Consider the following 17,833-nt stretch of genomic DNA (forward strand, 5'->3'; position numbering starts at 1 on the left):
GCAAGACATGAGCTCTACCCTGATGGAGCTGAGCTTGATCCCAGCCCCACTATCATTTCTTGAATAAGATTCTCTCACTGAATTCAAATAAAGTGGGTCACATCTCAAATATTTCCTTCAATCAATTTAATCTAAATGTGTGTCGAGAATGATATTTTTTTAAATATCAGATCTGATATATGTACCCATCAAAAAATCCATTATAGACGATTGTGGGAATACTGTATATATTCCCACAATTCATTGACTCATATGATTATAAGCAACTTTATTTAAAATTGTAATTTTTTAAAAAACATTGTAATTTATTTTGCAGTACCAGGGATTGAACCTGGGCCCCACATATACAAAGTAAATACTTTACCTCAGCTACATCCTGGGGCCCATGATTATAAGCATCTTTTAAAAAGTAACCATGAAGACTAGAGCCATAATACAGTATTTTTTATACAGGGTATCTGCCTTACACACAGCTGACCCGAGTTCAATCTCCAGCATGCCATATAGTCCCCCAACCATGGCCAAGAGTGATTCCTGAGTGAAGAGCCAGGAGTAAGTCCTAAGCATAGGGGAGGTGGCCCAAGCAGCAAAAAGTTTAAAAAGAAACCAGACAATAAACCAAATAGGAAAAAGTTTGTCCTTTCAGTATCAATACTGCAAACCACAATGCCCAAAAGGAAAAAGAGAAGGGGTGGGGGGAGGAAGGGAAGAAGGAGGAAAAGGGAAAGAGAGAGGAAGAGAGGGAGGGGAGGGGAGGGGAAAGAGAGGGGGAGGGCGAAGGAGAAGAAAAGTGCCTGCCATAGAGGTAGGCAGGGGTTGGGGGCTAGGGAGTGATGGGAGGGAATCTCGAGACACTAGTGCTGGGAAATAGACACTGGTGGAGGGATGGGTACTGGAATACTGTATGAATAAAATCCAATCATGAACAGCTTTGTAATGGGCTAGCACGCAGTGATTCAATAAAAAAGCTTTAAAAAATAAACTACAACTACTGGAAAAAAAAATAAAAGCAGTTTGTATAATTAAGGGTCAGAGCAATAGTACAGCAAGTAGAGCATGTTCCTTGCATGTGACTGACTAACCTAGGGACGAACCCCAGGAACCTATAAAGTCTTCTAATACCCACCAAGAGTGATCCCTGAATGTAGAGCCAGGAGTGCCCCCCACCCCCAAAAAGTGGGGAGGGAGGGAACTTTGTATAATTAGATCCAGACCTCCTAAGCTTTGTGGCCTCTTTGAGTCTGTTCCTTGGGACAATGTGACAATAGATTGATAAATATCTGAGTGAATTTACATACTGATGCTTGAGATATGCTTTATGATGATGGGAAGGGGTAGGGAGGGAAAAGTGGGTGGCAACAGATGAAGCTAGATTTGCTATGGGTTGGTTATTGTTAATACTGAGTACTCAGAAAATATTCTAGTCTCAGGTATGTGTTTAAAAATCTTGATTTTAACCCAATCGCCACCATGCTTATGAGCAATCTCCACACACTTGGGTCGAACATCATGCATAAGAATGAATCTGCTGAAAAACTCAGTTATGCAGGTTTTGTGACTGAAATCTCCAGCTTCAAGGAGTCAGGAATAAGCAACCTCTCCCCATCTTCCTGTTCTCCTGGAAGCCTGGCAGTCATGCCCACAAACTGCCTCTGGTGTCATATAAGTTCATCAACAGCCATGATCCAGAGACTCACAAATCTCGGATGAGAGCCAAAAGCTTCAGAGATGCCTTCAGACTCCAAAGTTACCATTCAGTTAAAAAATTTAATTTCAGCTGTATTACCCTATTTAAAATTTTAGAATTCCTGGAGACATCTCATACTCTACACCACTGATGTATCAAGAGTAGCACACATCATTTGAGGGGTGTAAAATAGAAGGTAACTGATCTCAAAAAAAAAAAATTAACACACAAGGCTTAAAAAATTGAGCTGGAGCAATAGCACAGCGGGTAGAGCGTTTGCTGTGCACGCGGCTGACCCAGGTTCGAATCCCAGCATCCCATATGGTCCCCTGAGCACCGCCAGGGGTAATTCCTGAGTGCAGAGTCAGTAGTAACCCTTGTGCATCGCCAGATATGACCCAAAAAGCAAACAGAAAAAAAAAATAGCACTGCACTGCACTGTCGTCCTGTTGTTCATCGATTTGCTCGAGCAGGCACCAGTAATGTGTACCAGTAACCGGTAACAAATAAAAAATAAAAATAAAAATAATCTTTATTGCAAAAAATAAACAGTGTGGCTGGAGAGATACTATAGCAGGTATAGTGCTTCCTTGTGTGTAGCTGACCCAGGTTCAATCCCTGCATCTGCATATAGTCCCCTGAGCACCAACAGGAGTAATTCCTGAGCTCAGAGCCAGAAGTAAACCCTGAGCACCACTGGGTGTATCAGGAAAAAAAAAAAAGGAGGAAAGGGAAGGGGCGGGGAGGAGAGAGAGGAGGGAGGGAGGGAGGGAGGGAGGAAGGAAGGAAGAAGCCAGAGAGAACAGGGGGTGAGGCATTTGGCTTGGCAAATAGTCTACACGCATTCAATCCCCAGCATCCCATAAGGTCCCACAAACACTGCCAGGAGTAATTCCTGAGTGCGGATCAGGGACAGCCCTAATCACAGGCAGGTGAGGTCCGGGGGTTGGGGGGGGGGTGTAGCAAACAAAAGAGAGGAAGAAAGGGAGAGAGGGAGAGAAAAAGAAAAATCATTTTTGACTCTTTTTGTCCTCAACAGATTTTCAATCTTCACAACTCGGAGGCTCCCTTTTAACTGATGAGCAGGAATGAAGTAAACAGGTCATCTGTGCTTCCCCGCCTCTGTTTGAGTGAGCAGGTACTAATTCAAAGCAGGAGTAGCACTAAAGGATATGGATGTGACTGTAAGGATACCATGAAGAAGAAATCAGCAGTGGGTAAGCCTCTCATCTAGAGTGCTTGTCTGATGTTACCAACAATTCTTCCCCCATTCCCTCCCGCATACTCTCATTCTTCTCTCACTTGAAACAGAAATTGTAGCAAATAAGATGAACTGGACACCAAAATGCACTAAAGACCCAAATCCTCACTGGACACCACTGTTCTTGTTCAGCCTTGCCCACTGAGGGTGACCAAGCTGGTTTTACTGACAGAACTGGTTGCCCGTAAGGGTGTATATTAGAGCCCAAAGAACACTTCTACTTGCAGTAGCTCTCTTAAAAATCCATCGGCTTCTTTTCTACCACCTGGTGCAATGATTCCCAAATCTGGCTAATGATAGGAATTTGTAAAAGGGATTCTTATTTTTCAAAGAGAATGTTATTTTAAATAGTTATTTAAATACAGTTTTCTGATGCCACAGAGGTTAGGCGCTGTTTACAGGAGGAGGCTACAGAGGCCAAGATGCAGGTTGAAATACCCAGCACCACATAGAATCCCTAAGTACCGCCAGGATAACTCCTGAGGACACAGGGAGAAAGAGTCCTAGAACACCATTAGGATTGTGACCCAAAAACAAAAAAACAAACAACCACCAAAAAATCCACACATTCTGCCCTCTCTCCCTTCCTTTGTTGTGCTTTCTGCAACTACTAGACCAGGGGAATCACATTCACTTGGAGGTGGTCCTCACCATGTCAGTGGCACACAGTTCAGCTGTGGTGCTTATGCACTTAATTATGATGCTCTCCAGAAAGCTTCTGTCATGTGCCTGCATGCTCTTGAATGCAGAACATCAGAGATCAAACACTTTTGTTGTGATGCCAGGGATTTCAGACAGCAGACAACCTGGAAATGTGGGTGGTGCAGTGTGAGTTTCAAAGAAAGCACGAGGGGATGCAGAACTGGGGCATTCGGTGGCCGAGAGCTGTTCCCCTGGCCAGCCCATGGTGACCAGAGAAATGGGCATGGAGGAACAGGGCACCAGGCTGGATGTAGTCAGTTTATTTCTCTCTCCTCCCCAGCGTAGTCCGATTTCTCCCTTACTTGCACAATTGGAGTAGTAGTTGTGGTCGTAGTCCCAATCATCATACTTCCCCTATCCTCGTCCTCATAGTCCTTGACTTCCAGTCTAGTCTTCCTCTTTCTCATCCCCACTTTCCCCTTACAGCAAACTTATATAGAAATCATGAAGGGTGGTGGTATACATAAGTAGGGTGAAACATTGTGATAATAATAAACAGATGTTAAGCCACTCCTTCTGGGGAAAGTTCTAGGAGATTAATTTAAAGACAAAGTCTCATCTGAGGGTTCAGCACTCCAGATTACTGGGAGATCCGCTCAAGGGTGGGATTCATCCAGGGAGTATTGCTTTCTCTTTCCTCAGCTAGTCATCCATTTAACCAACCATAGTAAATTTACTTCTCATAATATTTCTAGGAAAGAAGAGGAAAATAAATATATATGCCTCTCAGAGAGCCCGGCAAGCTTCCCATGGCGTATTCGATATACCAAAAACAGTAACAAAAACAGGTCTCATTCCCCTGACCCTAAAAGAAGCCTCCAATTGTTGGGAAAGATGAGTAAGAAGAGGCTGCTAAAATCTCAGGGCTGGGACAAATGGAGATGTTACTGGTGCCTGCTCAAGTAAATCAATAAACGGAATGACAGTGATAGAGTGATAATATTTCTAGCCTTTTTGTATGAACACAGTAAGAGATATGTTAAGCTTAAAGGTTGGCTCTTCCTGGAGACATCTGGCTATATATTCCAGACCACGGTCCTCAGGCCAGGTAGTTTTTCCCAACCCCAGCAGAGTCCTTATTCAGTTACTTCTTTTTGGTTCATGACAGTTTGTCCCATGACCATGCTCTTAACCTATTATACTTATACTGCTCATCTTGTCCCATTTTGATGCCAGGGTAGCTCACAGCTTGCCCTGGGTCCATCCAGTCCCTTCGTCGGGACCCTACTTTTGGAGTGCAAGGAGCTAAGGGCAACTAAGGCTTACGTCAAGTATATATGGATGCCCAGGAGTAAATAACATTTTGGAGTCAATTAACTCCCCTGTCACAAAAATTAGCATGAATTCTCTTTCTGTGTCTATACCAAAAGGACATTGTTGAATAAACCATGCAAATGACATAAAGGAAAGAGAAAAGCAATATAGGATTATTAGTGCTTAATGGAATTGGGTGTGCCTCAAGGGCACTGTTGGAGGAGTAATTCAATAAACCTAAGTTCCCTGTGGAAGAAGCAAGGACAACCCAACATTATCTAACTGGGGGGTGGAGGTGGACTGAACTTGCAGACTTCTGCTTACAGGTACACTGTCAATGAAATAATCCCAGTTTCCTGGGGGAATTTTAAAGTTTGGTCAAAGTCCCAGAAGCTGTATTTTCAAAAGGTCATTTGTGTTCATTCAGGTTTAGGAACCATGTTGTGCAGTATTAGGAATAAATCCTAAATCAGAAGGATAATTTCTCTCTAAAATCTATTATTACTTTTGATTACATTCTTCAAGAAGAAAACACCACAACTCTAGACAGTACACTAATTCAGATCTTTAATACAGCACAAAACATTAATAGCTAAAACTTGAATGTAAACAAGGAAAGAGTGGTCTTTTAAGACTTATTATTTGGGGACTGGACGAGTCCTTATTGAAAACGGCTGCCTTGTACATTACAGGAAACCTCCACCATCTGAACATACACTAAGTGAAAAATTTTATTTTAACAACGAAATCAGTGAACTCACTAAGATTAAGACAAGATCCCTATCTTTTAGTTATGAGATGCCGGCAACTTTAATCAGCAATACCCCCAAGATGTATGAACTAAAATGTCCCCTGGGGAACAAATCATCCCTATTCCAAATCACTGGACTAAACAAAGTGGGTTAAAAGCAGAAGTCCATGGGGCCGGAGCGATAGCACAGCGGGTAGGGCGTTTGCCTTGCACGAGGCTGACCCGGGTTCGATCCCTGGCATCCCATATGGTCCCCCAAGCATCGCCAGGAGTAATTCCTGAGTGCAGAGCCAGGAGTAACCCCTGAGCATCGCTGGGTGTGACCCAAAAAGCAAAAAAAAAAAAAAAAAAGCAGAAGTCCAAAGCAGACTCAGGATGAAGACAAAGAAAATAAAATTGTCTTCAAAATACAAAGCATTAACATAAGGAGTAGTGATTCCAGCTATTAATTCATATTAAAAAGCAAAGCCTGGGGAAACGGACTTTTCATTATAAAAAGGAGCAACTAGAGTACTCAGAAAGAAAAACCTCTTAAATCCTAAAGGTTTATTCTAGCCAGGAAACCAGAGGCCTTGACAAGGAGATAATCAGTACGAAAAGACTGACATGACTCAGAAACTGGAGTGTGTTCGTCTGAGAGATCAAGAAATCCCAGAGCCTTTAGAGGGAAGTAGTGTCTCCCTGCAGATTCAGGTTCTCGGGATGTGACCCATTTCAAGAATGTACACACAGCGAACTTAACATGATTGGCCCTGCCCCGATGCTCTTGTGCCTCAAGGCTGAGGCAGGGCTGAGAACCTCTCTTCTCCTTTGTGGCCAAGGTCATTCCCAGCATGTGGTGCCAGCGCTGGCAAGGTGATAAAACTGGAGATGGAACTCAACCCAGATCAACCTAGATTCAATCCTACAAAGTCTACTGCAGCGAAAGGAGAGAAGAAACAAAAGAGACTAAGAAAAAAGTCACATCAAATATTTTTTTGTTGTAAATCACCCGTTTCCAAATATATGGCCCATGGTTTGTTTTTTAGGAGTCCCCCAAAAATTTATAGGGAGTCTGAAGTGTAAAAACTGCTTTAAATATTAAATTTTTTTTTTTTTTTTTTTTTTTTGCTTTTTGGGTCACACCCGGCGATGCACAGGGGTTGCTCCTGGCTCTGCACTCAGGAATTACTCCTGGCGTTGCTCAGGGGACCATATGGGATGCTGGGAATCGAACCGGGGGGGTCGGCCGCGTGCAAGGCAAACGCCCTACCCGCTGTGCTATTGCTCCAGCCCCTAAATATTAAAATAATTTTAAGGCAAACATTTTATAAACAGCAACAACAACAACAACAAAAAATAAGTCCAAGAAGATAGTGAAAGTAGTATGAGCAAAAAAGAAAGAAAAAATCATGCTCCGCACGATTCCTCAGTACCATCAAGAGTGACCACTGAGCACTAATTCAGAAATAACCCCCCAAACAGCCAGATGTAGCCCCAAAAAAGCTCAAAAAATTTTAAGAGTCATATTAAGACTTTAGTTGACCATTTCAGCTCCAGCTAGCTCTATTTTTTATATCCAGGTCTTAAGCTTTTTACTCTTAAATTATTTGCACTAACGGTATAAAAGCAATGGTGAGTAAAAGTGCTGGAGCCTTAGCAAGAATAAAAATGGTAGCCAACAAGTACATGCATTATTTCTACTCAGACCCCTCAAGGTCCCTACCTTTTTTTTTTTTTTCTTGCTTTTTGGGTCACACCCGGCGATGCACAGGGGCTACTCCTGGATCATGCACTCAAGAATTACTCCTGGAAGTGCTCGGGGGACCATATGGGATGCTGAGAATCAAACCCGGGTCCGGCCACATGCAAGGCAAATGCCCTACCCGCTGTGCTATGTTCCAATCCCGGTCCCTAACTTTTTAATATTCTACACTATCTCAAGTAAGAAGCACTTTGCACAAATGCTTGTATTATGAATTTAACCAGATGTCTTCATATAACATTTGTACTTGAGAGGATATCAGACTCGAATATCTGGAAGGTCTTTTAAAAAACAACAACAACAGCAAAGAACAAACTGAGCCTTTCATTGCTACATTGATAAATTTCAGTGAACTGACAGTGAGTTCAAGGAAAGGTTAAAACTGAGTTGACAGGGACCGAGTGACAGTACAGCAGACAGGGCATTTGCCTTGCACGCAGCACAGCGATCCCAAGTTTGATCCCCAGCATTCCATATGGTCCCCCAAGCACCATCAGGATTAAGTCCTGAGTGCAGAGTCAGGAGTAACCCCTAAGTGTCGCTGGGTGCGACCCAAAAAGCCAAAAAAAAAAAAAATCAAGTTGACGGTTTGCTTATAACGAGTGTTATGACATTATAATATTAATAAATATGATTATTTGCAAAATAAAATGTGTCATACTTTAGATGATGCCCAGAATTTAGTCAGTATTTTTCAAGTGACCAATGTTTGTCTGTGCAGGGAAAAAAGCAATCACGATCAGAGAGAAGTTACAAAGGGAGAAACACACTCTGCACATGGAGGCCCAGATTAGTCCCAGGCACACTGGGAAATGACTTCAGGTGCTGAGCTGACAGCAGCCCCTGAGAACTGCTGGGCCTGGTCCAAAAACAAACAACGTTTTTAAGCCAGTCATGACTAAAAATGGGTAAGTTACCAAAGTATGTGATTAAAAATAGGTGATTCGCCCAGGCAGACCAATGGGTTTCAGAATGACACGGGATTAAAAATTAACCAGTGGCAGGGCAGACAGCTCAAAGGGATAAACACTGCAGCTAATTAAACAGAATCTGCTGTTTCCCACATGGGCCAGTGTACACTGTCTGCAAACAGCAGCCCCCTAGGAGTATCTGCAGCCCTTCAATGCCTTGGAGACAGGCCTGTGTGGTGTCCTCATGCAATCCCCAATCTTTGCCTCTGGGCAGGTATGTGAGCACCTCTGGAAAACACCAGGGCTTGCTGTTTGAGTGTCCACATTTGACAAGTCATCACATCCACCCACACCAAGCTGCAGAACAAGGACCATGTGATCAAGGCTCTATGCCGAACTTCAAAATTCCCTGATTGTCAGGAGTTAGGGAACACATCATCAAGAAGTGCAGCTTTAACCAAGTTAAATGCAAATTAAGTCTGAAGATCCGTAAAGTAGCTCATCTAGGGCTGGAGCAATAGTACAGCTGCTAGGGTGTTTGCCTTGCATGCAGCCATGATATCCCATCCCATATGGTCCCCCAAGCACCTCCAGGAGTAATTCCTGAGCACACTCAGGAGTAACCTCTAAGCATCGCCGGTGTGTCTGTCTCTCTCTGTCTCTGTCTCTGTCTCTGTCTCTCCCCCCCCCCTCTCTCTCTCTCTCTCTCTCACACACACACACACACACACACACACACACACACACAAACACGCGCTCATCCAAGATGGCTACGCGGTCAAAGCACACTAATCATAGACCTCTGGATAAATGGCAGGCACTGTGCTCCTAAGAGCCTCAGAGCTCCCCGCTCCTGAGTCCTGCTTCCCACCCCTAGCCTTTCTCACCACAATTCAACTTGCTTCCTTATCAAGTAAAACAGAAGGGTAAGAAATACACCTTGTATGTGCAAAGTCCTGAGTTTGATCAGCACTACATGCTCCCCCTGAGCACCACAGAGTGTGGCCCTGATATTCCTATACTGCTGGGTTCAAGCACCAAATCCACACAGCCAGAGAGAGTGCTGATGAGAGGCCCCAGACACTGTTGGGATGACCTCCCCTACCAAAAAAAAAAAAAAAAAAAAGAAGAAGAAGAAAAAGAGCTCAATCACTGCATATAGGATATGATTTCATATCCTATACAGTACTTTTTGGGTTTTGTTCATTTGCTTATTTGTTTGGGTCCACACCTTATGACAGACCACCAGAAATCACTTGTAGTTCCAGGAATCTGAGAGTCTCAGAGCCAGGTCCAAACCATATAGATGCCAACGTCAAGCTGGACATATGTGGTAGCACTGGGACCAAAGTCATGGGATCATGTGTACCATCACTAAACCATTTGCTGGCCCTTGCTTTATCTCTGGAAAGTTATGAAAATCTACCAATAACAAGGAATAGAAGAACTACTGATCACAGCATAATCTGATGATCTTGATGGATTATCCACGTGTATGAGTGAAAATATCCAATCTATTCCAGAGACACACAAAAGAATCTCGGAACTGAGCACCTCACTGCAGCAATTTCTCCAGACCCTAGTTATCTAAAATTTTAGAATTCCAGGAGCACATGCCAACTCAACATCTTATGCTATTCATAACAAGCAATTCAAAAGAGAGTATGGGGGAGATTGTCTGCAATAGAGGCAGGGGGAGGGGTGGAATGGGAGGGGATACTGGGGACACTGGTGGTGGAAGATGTGCACTGGTGGAGGGATGGGTGTTCACTGATCATTGTATGACTGAAACTCAAACATGAAAGCTTTGTAATTGTATCTCATGGTGATTCAATAAAAAGAAAAAGAAAATATCCTATCTAAAAGGATGCATGCTGACTCTACTTACATAACATTTTTGATAATGTTACTGTAACCATTTACCTAAGTTGTAGCACTGTAGCACTGTCCTCCCATTGTTCATCTATTTGCTCAAGCAGGCATCAGTAACATCTCCATTGTGAGACTTGTTACTGTTTTTAGCATCTCAAATATGCATGGGGAGCTTGCCAGGCTCTGTCATGAGGGCGGGATACTCTCGGTAGCTTGCCAGGCTCTCCGAGAGGGATGGAAGAATCGAACTTTGGTTGGCCTCGTGCAAGCAAACGCCCTACCCACTGTGCTATAAAAATTAACCATTGTTGAAATGAAAGAACTGAAAAAATGGAGAAAAGATTAGTGGGGAACACAGAGAGCAGCTAAGGTGTAAGTGGATGTTGCTATAAAAAGCAACACTTGGGGTTGGAGAGATAGCACAAAAAAATAGGGTGCTTGCTTTGCATGCAGCTGACTCACATTTGATCTCCGCCATCCCATCCCGGACCCCCAAGCACCTCCAGGAGTAAGCCCTACACATTGCCAGGTGTGGCCCCAACACCAAACAAACAAAAGAGCAACACTCTGCATCTTGATTGCATCAGTTACTACCGACGTACAATAGATTATTATTGGGAAAATGAGGGAAGAGTAGCTGGAATTTCTCAGTATCTGAATCTGCAATTATCTCAAAATAAAAAAGTTATGAAATAAAGAAACCAATAAAGTAACACAAATATATAAAAATCCTGCTTACCAATTCACACACTGACTAATGATGTCCTTAGAAACTATTCCTCACAGTACCCCTTATAAGTATTAATTCATGATGGTCTCAGCATCTAGGTAGAGGAGAGATCAATGAGAAAACATAGAGCCTACCTTCATGAGGTGTATGGTGAGGAAGGAATGACTGAACTACAAACGAGTTCTAAGTGAATCAGTTCCAGTAACCTGGAATGTGCAAAACTGAAGTGCATACAAGGTTGAACTGTGGCACAACTCCACAGAAAGCAAGTGCGTTTAATTAAAAGGTGACAACTAAGCAGAATCCCAAAGGGGGAAGAAGCTGTTGCAAGCAAAAGAGAAAGGGCAAGAAACACTGCACTATTTCAAACAAGCTGGCATGTTGGATTTGAGGTTTTTCTCATTTCTAACATTTTTTGGGGAGAGGTGATAGCTGTATGTGCCACTCCTGGTGATGCTCAGGGACCATAAATGGTGCTGGGGATTGAAATGGATTCAGCCACATGCAAGGCAAACATCTAAACCCCTGTACTATCTCTCCAGGTTGTGTTTTATAAAGAAATATGATAACAGTATGGGGAAAATAGATAGGCACCTACCATATTACTCTAAGGAAGAACAGGGCAGAAAGAATCTAGGAGAGCAGTAGAGCAAGAGTGGGGAATCCAGGTGTGCCCACTGCCTCAAAAAGAAAGAGAGAGAGAGAGACAGAGAGACAGAGAGACAGAGAGACAGAGAGAGACAGAGGGAGGGAGGGAGGGAAGGAGGGAAGGAAGGAAGGAAGGAAGGAAGGAAGGAAGGAAGGAAGGAAGGAAGGAAGGAAGGAAGGAAGGAAGGAAGGAAGGAAGGAAGGAAGGAAGGAAGGAAGGAAGGAAGGAAGGAGGGAGTAAAATCCATAAACCACCACTTAAAATTGGGGAGCTCAGAAGACTCTGGCTAGATTTGACCCAGCAGCCACAGCTTGCTAATTCCATACCTGGAAGATGAAAAAAATAAAGAAATAGTGGGGCTGGAGCAATAGCACAGCGGGTACGGCGTTTGCCTTGCACGCGGCCGACCCGGGTTCGATTCCCAGCATCCCATATGGTCCACTGAGCACCGCCGGGAGTAATTCCTGAGTGTAAAGCCAGGAGTAACCCCTGTGCATCGCCGGGTGTGACCCAAAAAGCAAAAAAAAAAAGAAATAGTAACAGGGAGATTTCTGGCCAAATTTTATAGACAAGTAAAGGTGCAACTCACAAGGACTGAGCACAAAATAAATGCTCAGGGCTTTCTCCAACTTCCCCCCCAACCTCCAACCCCCGTCTCCCTGCCTTTTTTGGCACAGTTGGGCCACATCCAGCAGTGTTTAGGGTTTACTTCTGGCTCCGCACTCAGGAATCACTCCTGGTAGGCTCGGGAGGACCATATGGGATGCTGGGAATCAAACCTGGGTTGGCTTCCTGTAAGAAAAGCACCTTATTCACTGTACTATATTGCTCTGGCCACAAGTCTCTGAATTGTTGAAAGGGTAACTGGAAGGATAAGTCTAATTTCAGTGGATTAGGTCTAATGGGTAAATAAAATGCAGGAGTAGAGAAGAGAGCAAAGGAAGGAGGAGACTGAGAGAGGAAAAAGATATAAGGAAAGGGAAAAAAAGACAAGGGAGAGGGAGAAGGAGAGAGGGCTAGACAGCAGGAGATAGAGATTTGGAAAATATCAAGACAGAAACAGTTAAAACCCTTGTAAATGGCTGACAGCCAAGGTATGAGTGTAAACTGAAAAGAAAGTTGGCTATAGCCATGGGAAACACTAGAGTTTGAGGTTGGTGAACAAAAAGAGTCTTTGAAGGAAAAAAAAAAGGAAATGACTGAAATAGGTACATTTTTAAAAGCCAAAGGGCAGCAGAAAACTAAGTTGTGGCCCACCATTTCCTGTGGGTCCAGAAATATGCAAAATCAGAGAGAGAGTAGGAACAATTCCCAAGACTCTAGCAAACAAATGCTTGCTATCGTTCCCCCAAGATGTCAGCTGCTTTATGGTCTTGTTCCTAAAACTAAGATTTACTCCTTGTCCTAGCTGTGTTACGGTTTCCAACGCTGGCAGCAAATCACTTCCATCTAAGCCATTTCTGGAAGAAGGAACCAAGTGCTGGAGGGGGGCATTCACTTCTCACTTGAAAACTTCTTCCACAAATGGAGACCACCAGCTGTGGCATTTCTAGCGTTTCTATGCCCCTTATATGTCACTGTCCTGTGGAAGGAATTGACTGATCTGACTGGCAAATTCAGGGAAAATAGTCTGGTTGCACCCTTCCTCCCCACGACACTGCTGCCTGTAGGAGCTGGTTGGTACGGGGTCTGAACGCCAGGAGCATCTTCTCCAACCCAAATCAGGGGAGATCTGCCTATTTTTGAAATTCAGTTAGCAAATCAATTTAGCTCCAAAACTGAACTGTTTCCTTAACATTCACAGTTATTCATTATACAGGTTATGGCCCCAACAGTTAATTCATCCTTTTCTCTTTTTTTCTAGAACTGGGGTAGGGAAGCAAGGTGCTATTTCCGTTCTCCCCTCCCTTCCAGATCTGACCATCAAGTTTAAGTAGACAACAACCTACCTTTAATCCAATTAATCTAATGTAGTGCTAATAAAATCATTTAAAACATTCTTTATTTCTCTTCTGCCCCCAGTTCTTTGATGTTTCTGTGAACAGGGGTCAGCATGCACTTGCTTGGGTGTTGACCAGAGGACACACTTGGCTACAATGCTCACACATTGGGTGCAGGTCTCTGGAGATTACCAGGTTCCCAAACAACAGAGCCACAGGGTTGCACTCATACATTACCTTAGTTTCCAAAGCTTCCTTTTACTTGTTTCTTTGGGTTTGGTTTTGTTTTCTGACCACACCTCTGGGGTTTCTCCCCACTCAGTACCCAGAGGACCACGTAGTGCTGGGGAACAAACCTTGGGCTCCTGCATGCAAAGCATGCACTCCAGTCCTTTTGGCCATCTCCTTGCCACCCATACCTTCAGTCTTCCTTTTACTTACTTACTTATTTATTTATTTATTTTTGCTTTTTTTTTTGGGGGGGGGGTCACACCTGGCGATGCACAGGGGTCACTCTTGGCTCTGCACTCAGGGAATTACCCCTGGCGGTGCTCAGGGGACCACATGGAATGCTGGAAATCGAACCCAGGTCGGCTGCGTGCAAGGCAAACACCCTACCCACTGTACTATCACTCCAGCCCCTTCAGTCTTCCTTTTAAATGGAAGTTCTCTCTTTCTTTTCCTTGGGTTTTGGGCTGCACCTAGCTGTGCTCAGAATTTACTCCTGGCTCTGTGCTCAGGGATCACTCCTGGCAGTGCTCTGGGACCATATAGTATTCTGGGGATCAAACCCAGGTCAGCTGCACACAAGGCAAGTGCACTATTAGCTGTACTATTGCTATGCCCCTAGATGGAAGTTTCTTAAGAATTTTGATAATTAGGAATGTTGCTCTTCACACTTATCTATAAAAGAGTCTAAGGGGGGCTGGAGTGATAGCACAGCGGGTAGGGTGTTTGCCTTGCACGCGGCCGACCCAGGTTCGAATCCCAGCATCCCATATGGTCCCCTGAGCTCCGCCAGGGGTAATTCCTGAGTGCATGAGCCAGGAATGACCCCTGTGCATTGCCGGGTGTGACCCAAAAAGGAAAAAAAAAAAAAGAGTCTAAGGGGTTATCATCATAATGTAATTACATCATCAAAACTGTAATTACAGAGGCTGGAGTGATAGTACAGTGGGTAGGGCATCTGCCTTGCACATGGCTGATCTGGGTTCAATCCCCAGCATCTTATATGGTCCCCCAAGCACCACTGGGTGTAATTTCTGAATGCAGGAGCTTAGTTGGGTGTGACTCAAAGCTAAAGTTTAAAAAGTAATTACAGATAAAATTAATTTTAAGTATTCCACATTCCCTCCAAATAACAAAAGTTTGGAAATTTCAAAGAACTCTTAATATTCTCAAACATGATCAAGGAAAATCACAGCATAATTTTAATCTTAAAGCACATCTACTTTACTCCCTACCCCAATCATTTATTTGAACACAATTTATAAACATTTATTTCTGGTCTCTTGAAAAATACTTAAGAAGACAAATTATTTGAATAAATGAATTTAGTGATTTAATGCAAAATACCCCCACAGCAATTGCCATTTTTAGTCTGAGGAAGGGAAAACACATACTCTGTATAAAAAGGAAATGCAAAAAAAAACTGGACTAAGCTGAGGATGTAGTTCAGTGCTAAAGCATATGCTTTGCATGTGGTGAGGCCCTGGGTTCAATCGTGGCAGCAAAGAAATAAACACAAACCTAAACAAAAAAAACTAAAAATTACTAAAGATTGCTCACATTTGGGTTCTGCCTATTTGAACAGTGGGCTCCATTAGAAAAGTAAACTGTGGGGTTAAGGATACAGTTCAAATGGGTGTAACACATGCTTGGCATACCCAAAGTCAGAACTTCAAGCCCTGATACATGAACCACTTCGAACCAACAAGCAGAACACAGACACTTCCAGCACTTCTGGGTCCAAGAAGTATCAGAGTACAAACACTGAAGGGTCTCCCATTCCACCCCAGCACTGCTTTGAGACCCAAATAAACAACAAAGAAAACCAAGGAGCAATAGGATCAGAAATTTTAAAAAGAATAATTGCTCTTAAACAGCAACTCAAGGGCCAGGGGTGTGGATCAGTGATAACATATACACTCTGCATGCAAAATACCACCAAAAAAAAGAAAAAAGAAAAGGAAAGAAAAAGAACAACTCAGGTTTGAGTAGTGCTACACTGGGCTTCTCCATCAATCACACAGATACTGATCACAGCTCAAAACACTATTTCCAACTGTAGTGCTCCCTACTGTACACTATGGGTAAGACTGCACAAATTGTGTTGGAAAAACCATACTGAATAAGCCTGGATGAACATGGAGTTGTAGCAAGGAAAAAGGAAAAAGGACATATACTGTAAAAGCAAATGGACAGAATAGAACAAGATGCTCTACTAAACTGTAAGCCACATGGATTTTCAACCTTCTTGCCTTGTTTCTTTAACCCCCTGAAGCACCTAGCACAGAGCTTTCCATGGTAGATGTACAAGTTCTCATCACTAATGGAACTGAGTTAGAAATCTGACTTCTGAACATGAGGCTCTATTTGAGGATTTTGTGGGATTTACTCTTTTCAATTTATGTTCTGATAGTCTGAGATAGATTAAGGGGAAAGTCTAACAGAATATTTAACCACTTAGTGTGCACAAATGGAAGCATGAAATGTCCTGCATGGTTTTATTAGAACATTAGATCAGAGAGATGGTACAGCAGATAGAGCACTTGCCTTGCATGCAGCTGACCCGGGTTCAATCCCCAGCATCATATGTGGTTGCCACAAGCACCACTAGGAGTGATTCCTGAGTGCAGAGCCACGTATAACCCTTGAGCATTGCTAGGTGTGGCTCCAAAATAAAAACAATGACCCCCCCCCCCAAAAAAAAAACCCAAAATCCTCTCACATGTAGAATGGTACTCGTGGCCTGAGTTTCTTTATGCCAAATGGGCCTTTTGTTTCAACAGCATAAGTCTAGACAAGATGCTGGCATCTGGCATGTTCTCATATTCTCAACTGTCTCCTAGAGCTGCTCAAATCTGACTTAATAGCATCAATGAAGCATCACAGCACCAAAAGGACTGGATCAAGATGCTCAATGAAAAGCTTTAGACAAATGTTAATTTATGAAAGGAGACACTGGCACTCCAGAATGTTTTCTGTTACCCTATTTCACCACACAATAATCACAGATTTGTGCCCATGGGGGGGGGGCAGTATAAGAGGGGGGAGAAGTGGCTGCAATTATTAATGAAGTCCTTTTTTCATTGTGCCGGTATTCCTGTAAAAACAGGATGTGACAATTATGCAATGATGAGGATTATGCAGTAGATTATGGTATTTTAAATTTTGTCAAAACAAAGGTGAGACAGTAAACAACATTTTAAACAAAGAAAATTTACAGACTTCTCAGCTCATAGAATTAAGTCACTAGCTCCAATTATCATTAGCTGGGAAATAGTTGATATGATGGTGAATGGAAGAAAGGACACTCATAAAAGTACTGTAGCTGGAAAGTCTTTCAAGACAGAACCCAGATTTTTTTCATTTTCTTATCCCTTCAGGGTTTGGCTGAAGTGCTCTGAGCATAGTATTCAGTAAATGTTTGCTGAATCAAACTCTTTCAAAAGCATCCTCAGCACACCACTACAAGTTTAGCAATCCTTAAGACTCCTTAGCAAATGCTTTCAGTTCCGCTAACAGCAAAATATATTTCTAAAAAATACGTTTTAACTTCATTATAAATGAAATCAACAGACCCTCAATTATAGCTGCAATTTAAAAAATAAATAAATAAAGAGCAACCCTTGGGGCTGAAGCAATAGCACAGCGGGTAGGGCGTTTGCCTTGCACTCAGCCAACCCGGGTTTGATTCCCAGCATCCCATATGGTCCCCTGAGCACGCCAGGAGTAATTCCTGAGTGCAGAGCCAGGAGTAACCCCTGTGCATCGCCAGATGTGACCAAAAAAGAAAAAAAAATCCCCAAAGAGGGACCCTTGGGGCCAAATGGAAAGTACAGTGGGTAGGGCACTTGCCTTGCATGAGGTTGACCCAGGTTCTATCCCCCACATCCCATATGGCCCTCCAAGCACAGCTAGGAAAAATTCCTGAGTGCAGAACCAGGAATAATCCCTGAGCATCACCGGTAGGACCCAAAACAAACAAAAAAAATATATATATATAGGGAGCCAATTATTCAGCAAAGGTTGAAGCAGCCACAGTCCTTTAGTTTTGGGATAATGATACTACAGGAGTGGTAAATTTAGATAATACGATACATACATTGG

General features: G+C 43.1%; 1 protein-coding gene and 1 pseudogene across 2 annotated transcripts in view; one reads left to right on the forward strand and one right to left on the reverse strand.

Annotated features, from left to right (window-relative positions):
• Positions 1-17,833, reverse strand: part of DIP2B (disco interacting protein 2 homolog B) — a 248,270-nt gene that overhangs the window by 159,406 nt on the left and 71,031 nt on the right. The window lies entirely within an intron of this gene.
• Positions 8,429-8,539, forward strand: LOC129402983 (small nucleolar RNA SNORA70; annotated as a pseudogene).

This window comes from Sorex araneus, chromosome 2 (assembly GCF_027595985.1).
Source record: "Sorex araneus isolate mSorAra2 chromosome 2, mSorAra2.pri, whole genome shotgun sequence".
In the NCBI taxonomy this organism is placed as follows: domain Eukaryota; kingdom Metazoa; phylum Chordata; class Mammalia; order Eulipotyphla; family Soricidae; genus Sorex; species Sorex araneus.